This window comes from Nannospalax galili, unplaced genomic scaffold (genome assembly GCF_000622305.1).
Source record: "Nannospalax galili isolate Female #2095 unplaced genomic scaffold, S.galili_v1.0 scaffold87, whole genome shotgun sequence".
NCBI lineage: Eukaryota > Metazoa > Chordata > Mammalia > Rodentia > Spalacidae > Nannospalax > Nannospalax galili.
In genome coordinates, this window is record NW_008360320.1 from 2,636,246 (window position 1) to 2,654,423 (window position 18,178).

At 41.4% G+C, this 18,178-nt stretch overlaps 1 protein-coding gene across 2 annotated transcripts in view; it reads right to left on the reverse strand.

Annotated features, from left to right (window-relative positions):
• The window catches only part of Lypd6 (LY6/PLAUR domain containing 6), a 136,715-nt gene extending 123,901 nt beyond the window's left edge, over positions 1-12,814 (reverse strand). For both annotated transcript variants that reach the window (XM_008825162.3, XM_029559728.1), the window contains exon 1: positions 12,659-12,814. The gene's annotated coding sequence lies outside the window, so the exon portion shown is untranslated. The remainder of the gene's footprint in view (positions 1-12,658) is intronic.
• Between the last annotated feature and the right edge of the window lie 5,364 nt (positions 12,815-18,178).

An 18,178-nucleotide genomic window follows, 5' to 3' on the forward strand; every position in this document is an offset into this window, starting at 1 on the left:
CTAGAGAGATGGCTCAGCAATTAAAAGCACTGGCTGCTCTTGCAGAGAACCCAGGTTTGAATCCCAGCAGCCACATGGTGGCTAACAACCATCCCTAACTCCAGTTCCAGGGGATCTGATGCCCTCTTTCACTTCCTCGAGCATTACATGCACCGGTGCACTTATATACAAGCAGACAAAACACTAATGTACATAAAAATAATAAGTAGAATATTTTTAAAGTGCTAAGAATAAGTAACTGTGAGTGCTAGATGGAATATTTATATTGATCTCCCTCCCCAGACTCAGAGAACACCGCAGAGGGGACAGTAAGAGATGGGAGACAGGGAGAAGGAAGGGCTGCAAAATGCTGTCTTCTGGACGTGGCATGGCAGATGCACTCATAAACTCACAGCAGCTGTGGTTACCTGCTCAAAATCAAGCCAGTCAACATTCCATTATAAATGGGGGAGGGGTACCTGAGGCACCACCTCCAGCTGAGTTGCATTGGCAATTGATGGCTGCTGGAGGAGAGCAGTCATTTTCTTCAGGGGTGTGGCTGCTGGTAAGCTGCCCAGGCTCCAGTGGAAAGCCCCATTCCCATACCTATGCAGGCAACTCTAGCTGGATTCAGTGGGATATATAATATAGTATAATTAATATAATATAATATAATATAATATAATATATATGCATGCAATATAATATAATATAATATAATATAATATAATATAATATAATATAATATAATATAATATAATATAATATAATATAATATAATATAATATAATATAATATAATATAATATAATATAATATAATTGCATGCAGGGCAAAGAAGACATGAAGGTCGAAGGGTAAAGTATTAGCAGTATTGGGGGTCTGAGGGTGGAACAGGAGGAGGATTTGGGTTGGGTATGATCAAGATACATTGTACACATGTATGAAATTGTCAAAGAATAATTTTAAATATTCTTTTTTAAAAAAGGATGAGTCTGACAGAAATCAAATACAAAATCCAAGTTGTAGTGATATGGGGAGGGTGCTAACCACCGTCTGCAGCCATGAAGATGAAGGAACTGCGCATCTGTACGCATTCAGCATTCATCCTTTCATCCCCTTGTTACAGCTCTGTGATTAATTGTACTGTTCTGCTCAGAAATGCTGTCAGAATAAAATTTGGGTCTTTACAAATTATTCCTTTCTGAAGTATTATCCCTTCTATTAATAGAAATGTTTCAGTATTTTGTTGGGGGGGTTGTGCATGTGCCTGGAGAATTCATTACTTGTATTTTGACTGTCTGTGACAACACAGTCTACAGTATGAAAATAAGGGGAAAATGCATAGCTTGCAGGTTTGTACTTTCAACCTGGATTTATCTTAAAGTAAAAGTGGGTATTTTTTTAACCGATTGTATTTTTTATCAAAAGGTTTACATGTGACACATGCTCTTCTAGACAAAGAATAGCTGCAAACACATAAAACAGAAAAAGAAATGAACTATCAACTGTAGATTCACAGAACTTAAAACCAGAAACATCTCAGATATTAGCTCAGTATTGTACAAATCACTGACACCCCCGCCCCTGCCCAGGATGAGCCCACATAATGAGTACCACTGTCAAACAGGCTTTGGATTCCCTGCACATTATATTTCATTTCAGATATTACTCCTGCATCCAGTTACTAAATGTCCTGCAACTTAAAAAACAAAAGCATTATTTAGCCCAGTCCTTGCCAAGCATGTTTGTCTTTGAGCATTGTCAGACCATGGGCCTGCCACTTCAAGACGCTGGTCACCCTAAGAGACCAGATCCACCAGCATATCTTTTTTCTTCCCATAACCCCCTGTAGCACCAGGGTCTGTCCCTGCAGATCCTGTTCTGGAAATGCTGCTGTAGAGTTTACAGATGAGGAAGGTAAAATTCAAAGATGTTAGTGGACTTAGTCAAACAACTAATGAGCTGTCTAAATTGATGGTGACCAATCAGCAACTGCTTGGGGTTTTAGAAAAAAAGTGAGAAGTGAAAATCCAACATCCTCCTTTCCATCCACATCTCACCAGGAAGAAGTAGTCTCTTCTATATCTCTGCCCCAGCTCCCTTGCTTGGACTCACAGTCCTTCAACATTTCCTTTCTGTTGGATACATTTTCCAGTTTGGACCCATCCACTACTGAGCATGCCCTTCCTTCAGGCAAGTGTTTAAGGCCAATCTTCCAGAACCTGGAATTGGGACAATGGCTTGTCAAGACAATGGTTAATGTGGAAGCGGCAAGACCTGAAAGATGATTTATTTAAGGCAGATGGAGTTTTGTGGGTCTCCTCAAGCTTATTTGTTTCTAGAGCCTCCCTTGATAGGACCAGATCAGAAAGTTTTCTCAAACTGACTAGAACACAGATGATGCTTTCAATGTCATGTGTCTTTCAGCTCCTCTGCACACTCTGCTTTCTATTTTTCATGTCCAATCTCAGACCGCTGCCTCTCCACAAGAGATCTGAAACCCACAGGCTATGACAGAACTGCCTGGGAGCCGTAGAAAATGAGTTAGCTTGCAATATCTTACAGATACCACCGCATTCTCCATTCCTTGAACATGCATGGACTAGCTGAAAATTGTCCCTTTTAGCTAAGGTGTCTTCTGCATAGTTTCTAAACCAAGAGGAAAGTACTATTACAGACAGCCCTTTACGATGCTGTTCCACCTTATGAAATGGACTGCCCTCCATCTGCAAAGTTAAGCCTCTGAATAGCGTTGGTGGGAAAATGTCTTTTACATCATGTTTTTTTCACTTGTCTCACTTATTTACACTAAAAAAGTAACAGTCTTGGCCATGGCAGGAGTTGAGTTCTGTATCATTTCTCAGAATTGGGGGGAGTTGATGTGGATCAGTCACATCTCACAAGATGTTCCTTAAAATATTTCAAGTCAGTTGGTTATGGTTCCAATCCATAACAACAAAGACAAAGAACACTGGCCGTGAGAGATTAAACAGACCTAGCTTTGTCTAGGTCTATTTAAAAAAACACCTTCCCCACATACACCATTCCCTCTGGCACATAGGTTTTTATAGAAGATGATTCTGGGAAGTACTGCTCAATAGCATAGAAGGAAAATATACATCTTTATGTATGTAGAGCTAGTCTACTATAATGCCCTCTATTTTATCCAAGATTAAGAGCAAACATTTGGCATAGTCTATGTTTATAACTCGGAAGCCCCCATGTGGCCTAGAAAAATAGGCAGGAGTGAAGAAGTTAAAAAAGACTGCATGTGAATAATTGTCTGGATAGCACAGGATAATTATTTTCTACCTTAAACACTGCTTAGCACTGCTAAGTATGACAGTATGAGGCAACTGGGTTTGTATTTCTATCTGTGGAGATGTCAGCTCTAACTTTCCAAAGTCCTGGGTTGCAGGAAACTCACAGTTTTGTGTATTTTCCAACATTCACTGTACCTGGAAGGTGTTCCCAGGACACCAAGGCAGGGAAGTCATATGGAAAACCTTAACAGCTTGTGGGATTTGTCTTCCTGGACATCCAGAGGCCAAAACTTGGTGGCAATTGTCAGACAACATAAAACTTATCCTCTCCATCTAAACTAATCCTTTGATGCCTCCTGAGTCTCTATGGTTTTACTCTATGAAAGTTGTCGTTTGCATCAGCATATTCATCAAGAGCTTTGTCTGTATGAGACAATGCACTCAGGCCAGCATCCAAGAGAAGTAAGTCATATAAATAATAGGCTAGAATGCAAAAAGAACACATCAGTGCAAAATACAGGAATAAGTACTAGAGTAAAATCAACACTGATGGGGGAATCGGGACAAAAGGCTTTTGTGGGGATGCAGCATTGAACTGGGTCTTGAAGGATAAAAAGGCTTGTCAATCTGGAAATGAAGGAGGGCTTCTCGTGACCAAGGAGTCCATCTGACAGAATGGATCAGAATGGCTGCAAAAGAGGCTGTGAATTCACTGAGCTGGGTGATCGGGATTCTGAATTAAAAGGATTCGATAAAACGAAAATGTTTCTATGAAGTTATACATAAAAGAAAAACCATGTACTTCTAATATATTCCTTTGATCTACAGAAAGTTACTACATAAATGCCAGATATTACTTCTATTAAAGTGGGTATTTTTAAATGACAGTATTTTAGAATATTGAAAATAGCTTTTTCTCCTAGATAGAAAAATTCTAAGAAATTCAATATATTCCACATGGATAATCAAGTCAAAGAACAATGAAATCCTTACAGGGAAAAAAGAACCAATTCCAGAGATATGTGCCAGAGCTCTTAAATTATTTGTTATAGATCTATGCTCTTAGAAGTCAGGAACTCTTATACATTTAACTTAGTTTGGACCACATATACAAACTATGCTATGCTTTTAGTTAATCAGAACTATTTTACTAGAGCAGCATTAATGGGTAGTTTTAAATGCCAAAAGATGTATATTGTTTCCTATTCATTTGGACTTTAAAGTTTAATCAGTAGAGCCCCCTGACTTTGTAGTTGAGGCAAATGATGTCCAGACAGTGAGTAACTATCTGGCTAATGGCTAATGTCAGCCAGTCAGTTAAACTGGAGGAAACTTGCCCCTGGGCAACACAGGCAGGTAACTGGTAGAGTCAGTAGTGCATGAGAGGAGAGACTAGACCCCCCAAATTTTCACAGCCATGGAGAATTGACATGCTCACAAGTAGGTATAACATCGTAGACGAAGAGTTCCAGACAGAAAACAGGGTCACAGGCTCTAGTTATTATAAGTGAAAAGAAATGTATACATTATCTAAAATGCTTTAATGGCATACAGGAACAAGAATTTCTAGATGTCTTGAAAGGAAACTTAGTAACATGTACATTTGTCAATCTTATATACCTGGAATGGAAAAAGGGAGAAGAATTTTGCGATCTTTCCTTCCCCTCCTTCTTACAGCATTGAAATATTTTTAAAATATTTTTAAATGGTTGCCCCAAATCCTACCACTCAAACACATTAACTGCATTGTTATTTAATCATTTTGGATATTCAAAGATAGTCTTGTTGATGAGTAGCAATTTTGACCTTAAAAAGGGGAACAGGGGAGTAAAACTGGGCATGTATCAGAGGCACACAAGAGGCCCTGGGTTCATCCCAATGTGGGAAAAAAAAAAATCAAGCACAGGTAACTAGACAATACTGGATTTAAGATTGCTTATGCCTATGGCTTATAAAAGGCCCATAAAAGATAAAGACTGTATGCTTAATATTCATTTTGTCTAACATTAAACTCATTTTGTGATAATTATTCATGTACACACTAAACACTTATTAACCTATTTTAAATTTCACTCTACATCCTCTCAGCCAAAGAAAATAAGGATGATATTACTCGACAGGAGACAGGGAATTATGGGAATGCAGGACAGGAGACAGGAAATTACATCATCTTTGAGCTTATACTTTCTATCTTAAAAATCCCTGGTTTTCAAATGGATGTATTCTAGTGCTTTATTTTTTAACTTTTCATGATAAACAACCCAAATTTACTCTATACTTCTAATATATGTATAATACATTAGAATTGGAGTTCAGGTATCTGTATAGCTCTTTCACTACAGCAACATGATAAGGCTAAAAATGCTATGGTAGGGGCTGGAGAGATGGCTCAGCAGTTAAGAGCACTGACTGCCCTTGCAGAGGACCTGGGTTCAATTCCCAGCACCCACATGGCAGTTACGAATCGTCCTTAATTCCAGTTCCAGGGGAATCCGAAACTCTCTTCTGACCTCCAAGGCATTGCACATGGGTGCACTCATATACATGCAAGCAATACACTCATATGCATAAAATAAAAATAATAAAATATGTTTTTAAATGCCATGGTACCCAATTGCAACCATGACCCTCTAGTTGGTACTGGGAGAAAACTAAAATTACCTGATGGGGCCACTATGCCTATGCTTGAGGAGTCTCTGAGAACTGTGATTCTCTAAACTGGGCATATCCATTAAGGATAGAAGACTGGAAGAGTTCTCTGTGGGGCTGTTATGAGATATTGGCTCTGGGAATGATGAGGCTTCTAAAGCTAGGTGACCCTGCCCTGCACCAGTCAATATGGATGTCACAGTCTTATATCTGAGCTGTGCTATGTGGACCATTTCAAGGACCCAAAAAGAAATGGCAGGTTTAGAGCCTTCTGGCTCACGTAACCTCTAGATTGGCCTACACTGGTCTTGGGATCAGATTACTTGAACCTAAGAGGATACTCTAGTAGTGGTAGGGTCCTGTCCCTTGACTAGTGTCTGAGTCAGAGTTCTTAATGTTCTGTCATTAGTTAATAGCTGCTTCCCCCACCCAAGCCCTCATTCACAATCCTTGGTACCAACTTACCATGTGAGTGCCTTTGTGGTATAATGACAGGAAGAGTTACATGCCATATCACACAAATAAGATTTTATATAAAAACAATACAAAATTCCCTGCTTTTCTGCTAAGAGTCTTTCTAACAATACTGAGTATATTATTTTGACCACAATACCTTATCAGGTTGATGTAGAGAATAATATACAAGGACGCTTGTGGGGATCAAGTTTCAATATGTGTCTTAATTTGTCCAAGTTGCCGTAACAAAAACGCCTTTGATGGTTACTTTACAAACAAAAAGAACTTACTGCTTAGAGATTTAGAGGCTGAGAAATCCCAGTTCAAGGAACCAGCAGATCTGTTGTCTGGTAAGGGCTCATTCTCCGCTTCTTAGATGGCATCTTTTTGGTTCATCCTCACATGGCAGACAGGGCATGAAGCTTTCTTCAACTGCTTCTATAAGGACATGGGGGCTGGGCCCAAAAGGCCCTACCTACTTCTTGACACTACTACAATTCGTTTTAGGTTCTAAAATAAAATTGGGAAGGGTACCATTATTTAAACCATAAAAAATCAACTACCAATATTTAATAGTTGTGAATATAAAAATGCTTCTGTGAAAAACTAGTTTACCAGAAGGGTCAAGGCTAACTCGGGGGGGGGGGGTATATACTGGATCCGATATGAGGAAGAGATGGTGAACCCAAGTCAAGCCCTGAATAAGAACAAATCCAGAACCAATTAAAAAAAAAAAAAAAAACACCAGTCCCCAAACAAACACAAAATGAAGGAAGAGTGGATGCAAACAGTAGATCTGGAACAACATCAGTCAAGACAAGGAATCCAAGATGACAACTACCAGCCACTTTTGTGATACAAGAAAGGCCAGGTTGATAAACATACAAGACCCATGAATCAAACTATGCCAGAGAACAGGACTGGCCCTCAGCATTCCTTCCTACATTTCTGTGAATCTGTGAAGCTGTCAGACCCTTCATTCAGCTCAGAATATTCAACAGTATTTCCGGGGAGCCTTCTCTGTGCCAGGCACCAAGGCAAGCACTGTACTTGCTCTAAATGGAAGAAGCACACTGCTCCCTGACCTTGCCTGGCTTGCATTTCCGTTCCTCATAGCCTAACAGCCATTGCAAAGTTTTTCCCGATTGTTACTATCTATAAAAGCCACACTCTCCCCTAATGCTGAAGACACTCATTTCAACACCTTGCCCTTCAGAAAGAGAGTATTCATGGTGGGTAGGCAGGCAAAATTTTCATTCATTCACAGCCTTTCAGAAGACTAAGAAATGATCATCACTCAAATGAGTCTTTATAGTAAGATGATATAAAACCAACCATTATCATAGCATATCTTTTTTCATAACATTTTTACTTATAAGAGCAAAACATGTTCACTGTAGAAATTTGGGGGTAAGGATTTGGGGAGATGTTGGCTCAGTGGGTAAGAGCACCCACTCTGCAAGCATGATGACTTGAACTGGGATCCCCAAATCCCACATAAGATGTCAGACTTCTCAGTGTGTGCCTGACCCCAGCATCGGGGCTGGGGGGCAGACACAGGCGGATCCTGAGAGCTTGCTGGTCAGCCAACCTAGTTCAACAGTGAGCTTCTGATTCAGTGAGGAAACCTGTCAGGGTGCTAGAACAGAGAGGGAGAAAGGAAGACACCCAATGTTCTGCTTGGGCCTCTGCCTATGTATGCATGGGTGTACTCACCTGCACATGCACATGCATTCAGCATACACACACACACACACACACACACACACATCCCAAAACAAAAAATGAATAATAAAGATAAAAAGACAATGAAAATCACTCAAAACTCAGTATTACCCAGATATAGTCACTGTTAATATTTTGATGTCTTTTTTCTCCATATAGACAGATGAACAGATACCGAAAATTTGTTAAACTCACTCAATTATATACTTAAAAAACAGTGTCACATCAATGCAGAGTTGTATAAGCTACTCTTTTCTTCACATTGACTTTAACTTGGGGGACGTTTTTATTTTAAAAAAGAGACAGCTGAGAGATACTAGCCAGTTATATTGTCTGCTGGTAGGAAAAGAATTTAAAACCATCTCCTATAAGCATGCTTGGAAATGCTTTTCCAAGGACACTTATCTTTAATCTTCCATTTGGACTTTAACCTTCCATTATTTTTCTTCCCATTTAGCTTGTGTTTTAAGTTATTCCCATAGTGACATGGTAGTAGTTTGGTGTTTATTCACCATGAGAACTGCCTATCATCTGTAAACAGATGCAAGATTATTAAAATAAGACCACCTCCAAACTAGTTCCTGGACGGGCAGAAATGCCTCTTCATCTCCACTCTACTTCTTGTTTCTTGGCCCACTTCCCATTCATAACAAAAGGTTGCAAACAGGGAGGAAACTGGGACATGCTAATTAATCAGGCTTTTTGAAAGATTAAAAAATACATTTTCTGCAACCCTTTAATGACAGATTTTCCTCCTCTAATTCTAATACATTTATTCCCCCTGTCTCTAAAATAAGTCACTGTTATAATTTATTTGCTCTTAATACTGCTCTTCTAATCACACACAAGGACATAGGTCTGGTATGATGACCCCAACAGTTCTTCCTGAAACCCTTTCCTTGACAGGATCCAATGTCCCCCTAATGTCTGGAGTGAACCAAGTCTCCCCATCTGGCCCTGTGATTTATCTGTATCTAGTCTGTTGATGAGGTCTGGAGTCTCCTGAGTACTTGCTACTTCTTGATCTATTACCTCCAGTGTGTGAACTGCTTGAGAGAGCCTGAGTGCAGGAACCTTACTCAGCAAAAACAGACATGAAGAATTTATATAAACTCTGTTTTATCTCCCTTGTTCTCTGAGTATGTTTAGTATATGAAAGTCAGTCACTTCCACAATCTTCATTTTATAGTATTTGTGTTTTAATGTTGGTTCAGAAATCTATTAGGAGAACCTTTTTCAAATTCATTTCTGGCTACCTCATGTCTAATGTACATGGACTATATCACCCTTCTGGGCTAAATTTAATAAGCTAATCCTTCAAATAGTCCTTTATACTTGCATGTATTCAAGCATTCTTTTGCTTTTTTTGCTGACTAGTGTTTTAAAGAGCTTGGGTATAAGTTTTTATTTTTCTTACTACATTTGGGTACTTATAATTTACATATCCATAACTTTCTTATACTCAATTTGATTTTCGAGTATTTAATTCCTTTCTGCCCCCAGTGTGTCAGCACTGAATTCCTTTTTACAGGATGATTATATATTTGACATCTTTCTTTGGAGTACCCTCTCCTACACTGATTTGAAAGTTACCAGCCATCATTATATACTGCAATCTCTGTTACATATAGTAGATGCTCAGCGAACAGTTCCTGAGTGAATGTATGGTAGCAACAGCTACCAATCATAATACAGCTAGTAGGTGTAACACACATTAAAAACTTCACATGACTTAGTGCATTAGGTCTCAGGTGACAGATCACAACTTCACCAGTACCTATAGCAGAGCTGGTATAACTAGGAAATCAATAATTATTTGCTTCATGAACAAACTGAAAAACTGCATGAAGTCAGTACAGTTTTTCTATTCACCATTGGAAGGAATTGAAATCCAAAGAGAGCTGATTGCTTACTGAAGTCCATAGTTTATATTATGTCAACACTTGAATCCAAAGCCCACACACTTAAGACTTACTACTGGTAAACTCAATACTAACCTATGAAATGTAAACAAAATTCACCTCATAAATCCTAAACATTATACAACATCACAAGTAACTATCCTGAGCCATAACTTTCCAAGAAAAGATCTACAAGTGATTGGTCTTTAATAAATAACCAGACAGGCTGAAATCTGTAAGCTCTCTATGCAATTTCTTTCATCAATGTTTTCTGCATTTTGTACACTACTCATTGAAGATTTCAGAACTTTTCCTTAATAGACAGTTTTTTCCTAGAGTAAATCTGTGTTTAAGTCAGCTGTCTTGTCAATTCTTTGTAAAATAATAATAATAGAATTGAAATAACACTTAAGACTTCACGATACATTGGGCACAGATCTTGGGAGTTTCTGCTTATAAAGTAGAAAACTTACATATGTCTCAAACATGCCTGACATTGACAGGTCATTTGAATTTCCTGAAACACGACCATTAGCATACCCATTTTTAGAGTTTGATTACTTGTATCTCTACCAACTCACGAGTAACATCATATCACGAAAATGGTGTTTCCTTAAAACCATTATTAGCTCTTTCCTTAAGTTTTCATCAGCCCACACATCAGGGAGGCTAAGTGACATTTGCTTATGTCAGTGCCTCTCAGGCATATAGGTCCCTGAAGCTCTGGGTTGAACAATCAAAAGAGGTACAGAAGTCAGAGGTAGGAAGTGCTCAAGTCAGCATCAAAAAAGGAAAGAAAGAAGGGTTGGAGGGTGGGAAATAAAGAAAGTGGAAAGGAAGAATTCAAAAACTACTTGAATTTGAGCTCTATCATTCAGCTTGAAAAAAAGAATAAAATAAAACAGAGCCTCAATTGTTCCATCTGTGAAATGGGGTGATAAAATATTATTTCCTCACAGATACTTTAATAGGAGAGTTCAATAAGCCACATAAACTATACAGTATAGTACAATATATCATAAAGTATACAATACTATTTTACTTGGCATTACCTGCCTAAAACCAACCCCATTTATTCATTTTATATTATAAACATTAATCTTACAAAGCTTATGCACAGCTTCAAAATGCAGCTCCCTGAACCACATCTACCTTTTTCCGTGGGCCTGATATTTTAACCCAAGGAACCAATATATAAGTCACAGCAGGCTTGTGTGCCTATAAGCTCAGAAAGCTTACTGTGTGTTCTCAAGACCAGAGTGCTGTAAACCTGTTTAAACAAGGAATCCCCTTTTAAGTCCAGTTTCAGTCAGCTGTCTTTGGTTGAGGTGCAAACTAAAATTGAAAACAGATAGATGTTTTACATTTAAATGAGTTTAACATAAATGTGCATTAATCCGGTTCATGGACGATTGCACAAGTATCTTTTGCAAACTTGATACGCGTGAGCACATATACAGTAACCATTCGTGTCTTCTAGAGAAATAAGGTAGATTCAAAATTTTAAACAGCTACTTGGAGTTCCTTTCACTAGAAAGAAAATGTAATGGCTTTAAGGGAATTGCTCTAATAATATCATGGCATCAGCGATGGCTGGCCAGAGCAGAGTATATGTCACCACAAGTCAATTTAACAAGAAATAAGCTTTCCCCCTGGAAAATCTAAACTCCCTAGCCTCCCACAAAGAAAATTGAATTTTGGAGGTCACACCTTGGGTAGGTTACCAAAGGGAGAAGCTTAACATTCTTTTTTGTCATGTGCTCTCCAAAGCCAATGCTGTTCTACCAAATTGCTACCACAGATCTTTTCCGAATTCCCCCCGAACCCCCAAAATTAAAACATCCCCAAGGATGGCAAGTTGGTTGTAATCCTTAAAAACGCCTGGACCATGCTAGATAAAACCATGCCCAAGCATCAAGTTTTGAACCTTACAATGAAGGGAAGTTGGGTGTTGACTGGGTAAGTAGGGGACCAGGCAGGTGACAGAAATGGTAAGTCTGTGGAGGGAACAAAGTGAGCTAGATAGATCGACAAATAAGGGGCTCTATGTTGAAATTAATTGGTCAAACACAAATCCACTGGACTACAGTAAAAGGGGTGGGGCAGTCGGCGAAGTCCCCACTCCCTGTTTGGACTGTTCCCACCGAGGTCGTCCGGGTGGGTGATTGCAGGGCCCAGAGGCGGCTCGGGTCTGCAGGGCGGTGCCCCAGCACGCAGCGCCTCTCTCAGCCGCCCCCGGTGGGCGAAGCCGGGCCACCGCCACCGCCCCCCGCAGCAACATGTGGGGCGCTGCCACTCCGGAGCCGGGGAACTCACTCGGGCAGGAGTTCCTGGCACGCACGCTTGGCCGGGGGAAGGGGGCTGAATGACTCCTGGAAAGGTTCCCCAGCCTTGAACTTGGCAGCTCCTGACATTTGCATCTTGCCCCGGCGTGCGCCGGCTGGGTACACTGGCGCACACAGGTCGCTCCAGACCTGCCCCGCTGCACACACAGCTCAGCCCGCCACCCGGCGCAGATGCGCGCGGGCGCAGAGGACGCGACCCCGGCCCGGTGGGAATGTCCCGGCCCGGAGCAGTGGCCGCTGCTCAGCCCGCTGCTGGGTTCGATGCGCGCCCGCATCCGCCGGCCTGGTACCCAGCGCGCCTCCCTTTGTGCTCTCCCGGGAAGCCTGCCTCTACTCACCCGGGCTGCGCGCGGATCCCGGCCGCCAACGGCAGCCCGCTGCCCCATCCCACGAGCACTGCGGCGCCCCCAGAGTGTGCAATGCGGACGCCGCCCGCGCGCCGCCCGAGCTGGAGCGCAGGAGGGAGGAGGGAGGCCGCGAGCGCGGCGGGAGGGATGCGCGGGGCGGCGGGGGGGGGGGGGGGGGCGGGGGCATCTCCAAAAGGGAGGTGACTGTGCTTCTGGTGAATTAAGTAATTATCATGCAATTATGGTATGCTTTCCAAAAGAGAAGCGCTTGAAATACGTTCCTGTAAAGCCACTCCCACTCGCGCCCGGCCAGCCCGGCCTCACCGCCGCGGGACCAATCAGCGCGCGCAGGAGGAGCCGAGCCCTCCGAGGGGTGCCCTCATTGGCCCCGCGTACGCCGCCCAACTCGCAGGGACTCCGTAGCAAGTCTGCAAACTCCAGCCGCCCGGCGCAGGTGGCGGAAAAAGGGGAACTTGGGACCTGTCCGGGACGCCGGTTCCCACAGAGCGTCCACGGCGATCAGTGTTTGCTCAGGGCGCAGGTTCCTTCCTGTGCGACCCCCTTGCCTCCCGCCAGCCGCGGGGCACACTGCAGGCAGATTGAATGACAGAGCCCGGGCCAAATCTCACTCACTACAGTCCTCCAGGGACAACCCGCTGGAGCCAGAGCTCTAGAGCAAGCGGAGTCCAGACCCAGGACCTGCAAAAGCCACTTGATGTTTGTAAAAGAGAACCCAGGTTGTGGAGCGGAGAGTTGGACGGGTGAGAAGGCAGGGCTTGCTTTGCAAATGGGAATTTAGATACGGAGTTTTGAGGGAAACCCCAGGGCATGCTTCTACCTTCTGTCCCACACTTGCCCTGTGTAACAACTCCACCCCAGACTGAAATCTCAGTCTTTCGACACCCGTTCCCCGACCTCTCTCCTTATAAATAGTGTTTAACACTCCTGGACTTTTCCTTTCTGCCCCAAACCCATCGCTTCATATCCATCTGGGCAGCGCCAAGAGCTGATGAGCTGGGATGACCAAAGATCTAGGGGAGGACATAGGTCCTCCTGTAGCCTGGGAGCCCGGACCAGCTGCCACACCTCTGCCTGATCTGTCGGTACCTTACCTGAATAGGGCTACCCTCAAGAGGGCAGCCTTCCCGGAGCTACGTTGGTCCCATGCTCGATCTCCCTCAAGTCCTCTTGGGCACTCTATTTCTGAAGCTTTTTAAGGCCTTCTTTGAATCTCCCTGACTCTGCCCTTCCAGATAAATTTCCCTCCCAACAAAAAAAAAAAAAAAAATGCTTACCAAAAAAAAAAAAAAAAAAACCATACCAAAAAACAAAAACAACAAGCCTCTTCTCCTCACCCCGGCTGCTCTGCTCCTTTGGAAGAATCTAAGATAAGGTATTTTGATCAACAGCTTCCAGACCTCAGCAATTTTTCCCCCTCGATTTATGTGCGTGCACAGGCTCGTTCAAACCTTCACAAGCTCGGAGTTCAAGTGGCGGGAAATAATGAGCACTGCTTTAGGATCTTTTGACAAACGGAGATGCTGCTGTGTTTGTCTTCCCCCAGGGCTCAGCGCTTGGAATTTGCATTTTATGAATTAATCAAAGTGAACCTGTCTGTGGCCCTGAGTGTGTGGGCAGGTTACATCTACAGGTTAAAATCCCTTACTAATGAGAGCATGTCAAGGGTGCATCACCACCACCTATTTCCTTTCCAGGGAATAGCTGTTAAGGAAGTTCCTTCACATAAAGCCTAGTTCATCTGACTGAAGAAAACAAAATTATTCAGGACTAGAGTTTCAGTTAATGGTAGAGCCCCGGCCTAGAATGCAAGAGGCCCTGGTTTTAACACCTAACAGGGCAAAAATTAATTCAGTACATAGTTTATATTAGGTAATATTTAATATTTGTATTCTAAACAAAGTTAAGACTAGGCATGATGATGTATGCTCCTCATCCCGGCACTGATGAGGTAGAGACAGGCAAATCAACCTTTCAAAGCCAGCCAGCCAGGGCTACATAGTGAGTTCCTGCCTCAGAAACAAGCAAAACAAGAATAATAGGAAGTCATCATTGTGGATCAACATATTATAGCAGTTCATAAGGCCAGAGACCTGAGAAATGAATTTTTCAGCTGATTTTTCAAAACCTGTATTTCAAGAGTAAAGGGCATACAGGCAAAATGTCAGCAGTGATCATCTCTACGAACTGGGATAATGGGTAAAGTTTTGTTGCTTCATTCTTTGTACTTTATCATATTTTCTAATGAACATATCTAAAAAACAGCTAAATGTGTTAACTGCCAACATACAAAGCTCCTCAGGCATCAAAAAGCTAAACATGCTACAGCCTTCTACTTTACCCTCATGTCTTTATCATCAAGGCCCATGATCCTGTTTGCAGAATAGCCCTCAGATCTGCCCTCCTTTGCCCACCCTCATTTTGTATTGGAACCTTAGCAACAGCATTTAACCCATTCTCTCCAGTACTGCCATCTCTTTTTGACAGAATCTAATCTGATTATATGGCTAAAACTCTGCAGTTCCCCCATTAGATATCAAACTGAAAGCCTTTCGTTGTGTGAGCCAGCCTCCCACGTTGATCTCATCCTGCTCAACGTTTCCTGAGGCGGAAGAAACAGTCATGTCTAAGACATTATGGTGCTGGAAGCTGCCTTTCTCTTCCTCTTAACTCCCCACCCTGGACAGCAAGTTCCTATATTTTACTTCAAGATTCACTTCTGATGTTATCTTTTTTGTTGTTGTTATATCTTATTTATATTTCTTTTATGTGTATATTTGCATGCATTAAGTAAATACACCACATGCATGCAGTGCCTGCAGAAGCTAGAAGAGGGTATTAGGTCCTCTAGAACTGGAGTTGCTGATGATTCTTAGCTGCCATGTGGATGGTCCCCTGCAAGTGCAGCCAGTATGAGCCATCTCACTGAGCCATCTCTCCATTCCTGATGTCACCTTCTTAATGAAGTCTTCATAACTGCCACAGGGAAGAATTAGCAACTCCTCCTCACCATGCTTCAACACAGAGCATATATTTATTCAATGACTATTAATCCAGCTCCTGTTATATGCCAGGCACAATGATGAAAGCATCTATCTATTTAGTCTCCTGGAGCACACTATGAGAGAGATAGACTTTAAATCAAGTGGTCACACAAATAAATAATTTCAAACTGAAGTATGTGCGATGACACTACTACATCTGCAAAAGCAGGGACTGATTAGAACATTCATATATCACAGGTCTTAGCAAATTGTCTTATAATCTATTGATTTATTACTGGACATTCTTTCATCATATGCTTCTGTGTACTTCCATGTAGACCATAAGTCCTGACCCACAGTAGGTACTCAGGAAAAATGCTGAATAAATGAATATTTTAACATCTGCCCCAGAAGCATTTTATTTCATGTGTTAACATGTTATTGTCCAAAATCCAAATGGTTTTCGTTCCATGTTGTAAACATTATCATTGGATCCTTGCCTCCTTTTTCTGCACTGAGTACTTCCTGTAAATCATCTGATGTTTTCCTAGTTGATAAACATTTTATGAATTTTACCTTTTTTTCCTTCTTTTTTGTTGTTTTTGTTTATTTGTTTTGTTTTTTTAAGACAGAGACATCCTGTAGCTCCAGCTGGCCACTCACTAAGTAGACCAGTCTGCCTCTACCTCCGAGTGCTGTGTTTAAAGGTGTGCACCACCATGACTGGCTACAAATTTTACTTTTAAAATAGAAATACAAGGCCTAAATTTTTTTAATATTTTATTATTTTTATTTTATGTGTATGAGTTTATTGTCTGCATGTATGTGAGGGCACCCGTGTTGTGCAATGCCACGGAGGTCAGAAGAGGGCTTCGGATTCCCCTGGAACTGGAGTTAAGGACAGTTTGTAGCCGCCATGTGGGTACTGGGAAGCGAACCTGGGTCCTCTGCAAGAGCAGTCAGTGCTCTTAACCGCTGAGCCATCTCTCCAGCCCCAAGGCCTAAAAATTTAAAAACAGATGAAAAAGCACAATCCATAAGAAAAAATAAGTAAGTTGGAATTTGTCTAAGCCATCTTCTTTGAAATAACACTGCTAAAAGAATGAAAAGACAAATGTAGACTGGGAGAAAATACTTGTAAATCATCTCTGATGGGGGACATATAGCCAATATACAAAGAACTCTCAAATCTCAACAAGAAAATAACAGCCAACGGTGTTAAATGAACAAAAGATATACAGATGATGACAGCATATAAAACAATGTGAAATATCATTAGTCATTGTATTAGTCAGAGTTCTCTAAAGAAACAGAACTGATAAAATGAAATATATATATATATATATATATATATATATGATTTTAGTAGATTAGTTAACAGGATAGTGTCTGAGTAGTCCAACAATGGCTGTACCCTACTGGAGAGGCTGAGGAATCCTCTGGTGGTGGCTCAGTCCACAAGGCTGGATGTGTCAGCAGTCCCAATCTGGCCCTGAAGGCCTGAAGAATTTCTGGAAGTCTGCTAGTCACCAGTTTACATTGGAATCCCAAGAAGTTAGTTCTATCAGTGAAGGAATGCCAGAGCAGCAAGAGGAGCTCACCAGTGAGAGAAGACAAGCAGGCAAAAAGCAAAATCTCCCTTCTGTGATGACTTTTTATACCAGCCCATCAGAAGGTAATGCTCACATTTAGGTGGGTCTTCCAGCTTCAAATAATCCAATCAAGAAAGTTTCTCTCATTTCAGTTAATTCGAGATCCAATCAAGTTGACAATCAATAAAAGCTGTCACAGTAATTAATGAAATTCTAATTAAAATCACTCTATATATCTGCTAGAATAGTCTTTTTAATATTTTATTTATTATTTTTATTTTATGTGTATGAATGTATTGCCTGCATGTAGGTAAGTGCACCCATGTCGTGCAATGCCCGTGGAAGACAGAAGAGCATGTTGGATCCCCTGGAACTGGAGTCACAGACAGTTGTTAGCTGACATGTGGGTGCTGGGATTCGAACTCAGGTCTTCTGCAAGGTCAGTGTTCTAAACCACTGAGCCATCTCTCCAGCCCCCTAGAATAGTTTTTAAAAATTATAGAAAAAAAACAACAATTCTAGGCACTGACAAGGAGGAAGAGCAAGTAAAAATCTTATATGTTGTTGGTATGACTTGCAAAATGGTATGGTCATACTAAAAAATAATTTCAAAGTTTTATAAAATCCATCATAATTTTTCATCATAAAGCCAATCATACAACTCACCAACCCCACTTCTAGATGTTTACCCAAGTGAATGAAAAACTTATATTCAGAGAAGCCTGTGAACAAATTTCTGTAGTAATTTTAACACCAAAATGTTAAGACGGAGCTGGGCATGGTGGCTCATGCCTTTAATCCCAGTACTCAGAAGGCTGAGGCAGGTTGATCTCTGTGAGATTGAGGCCAGCCTGGTCTATGTAGCAAAATCCAGGCCAGCTAAGGCTACAGGAAGACTTTGATTCAAAAAGACAAAA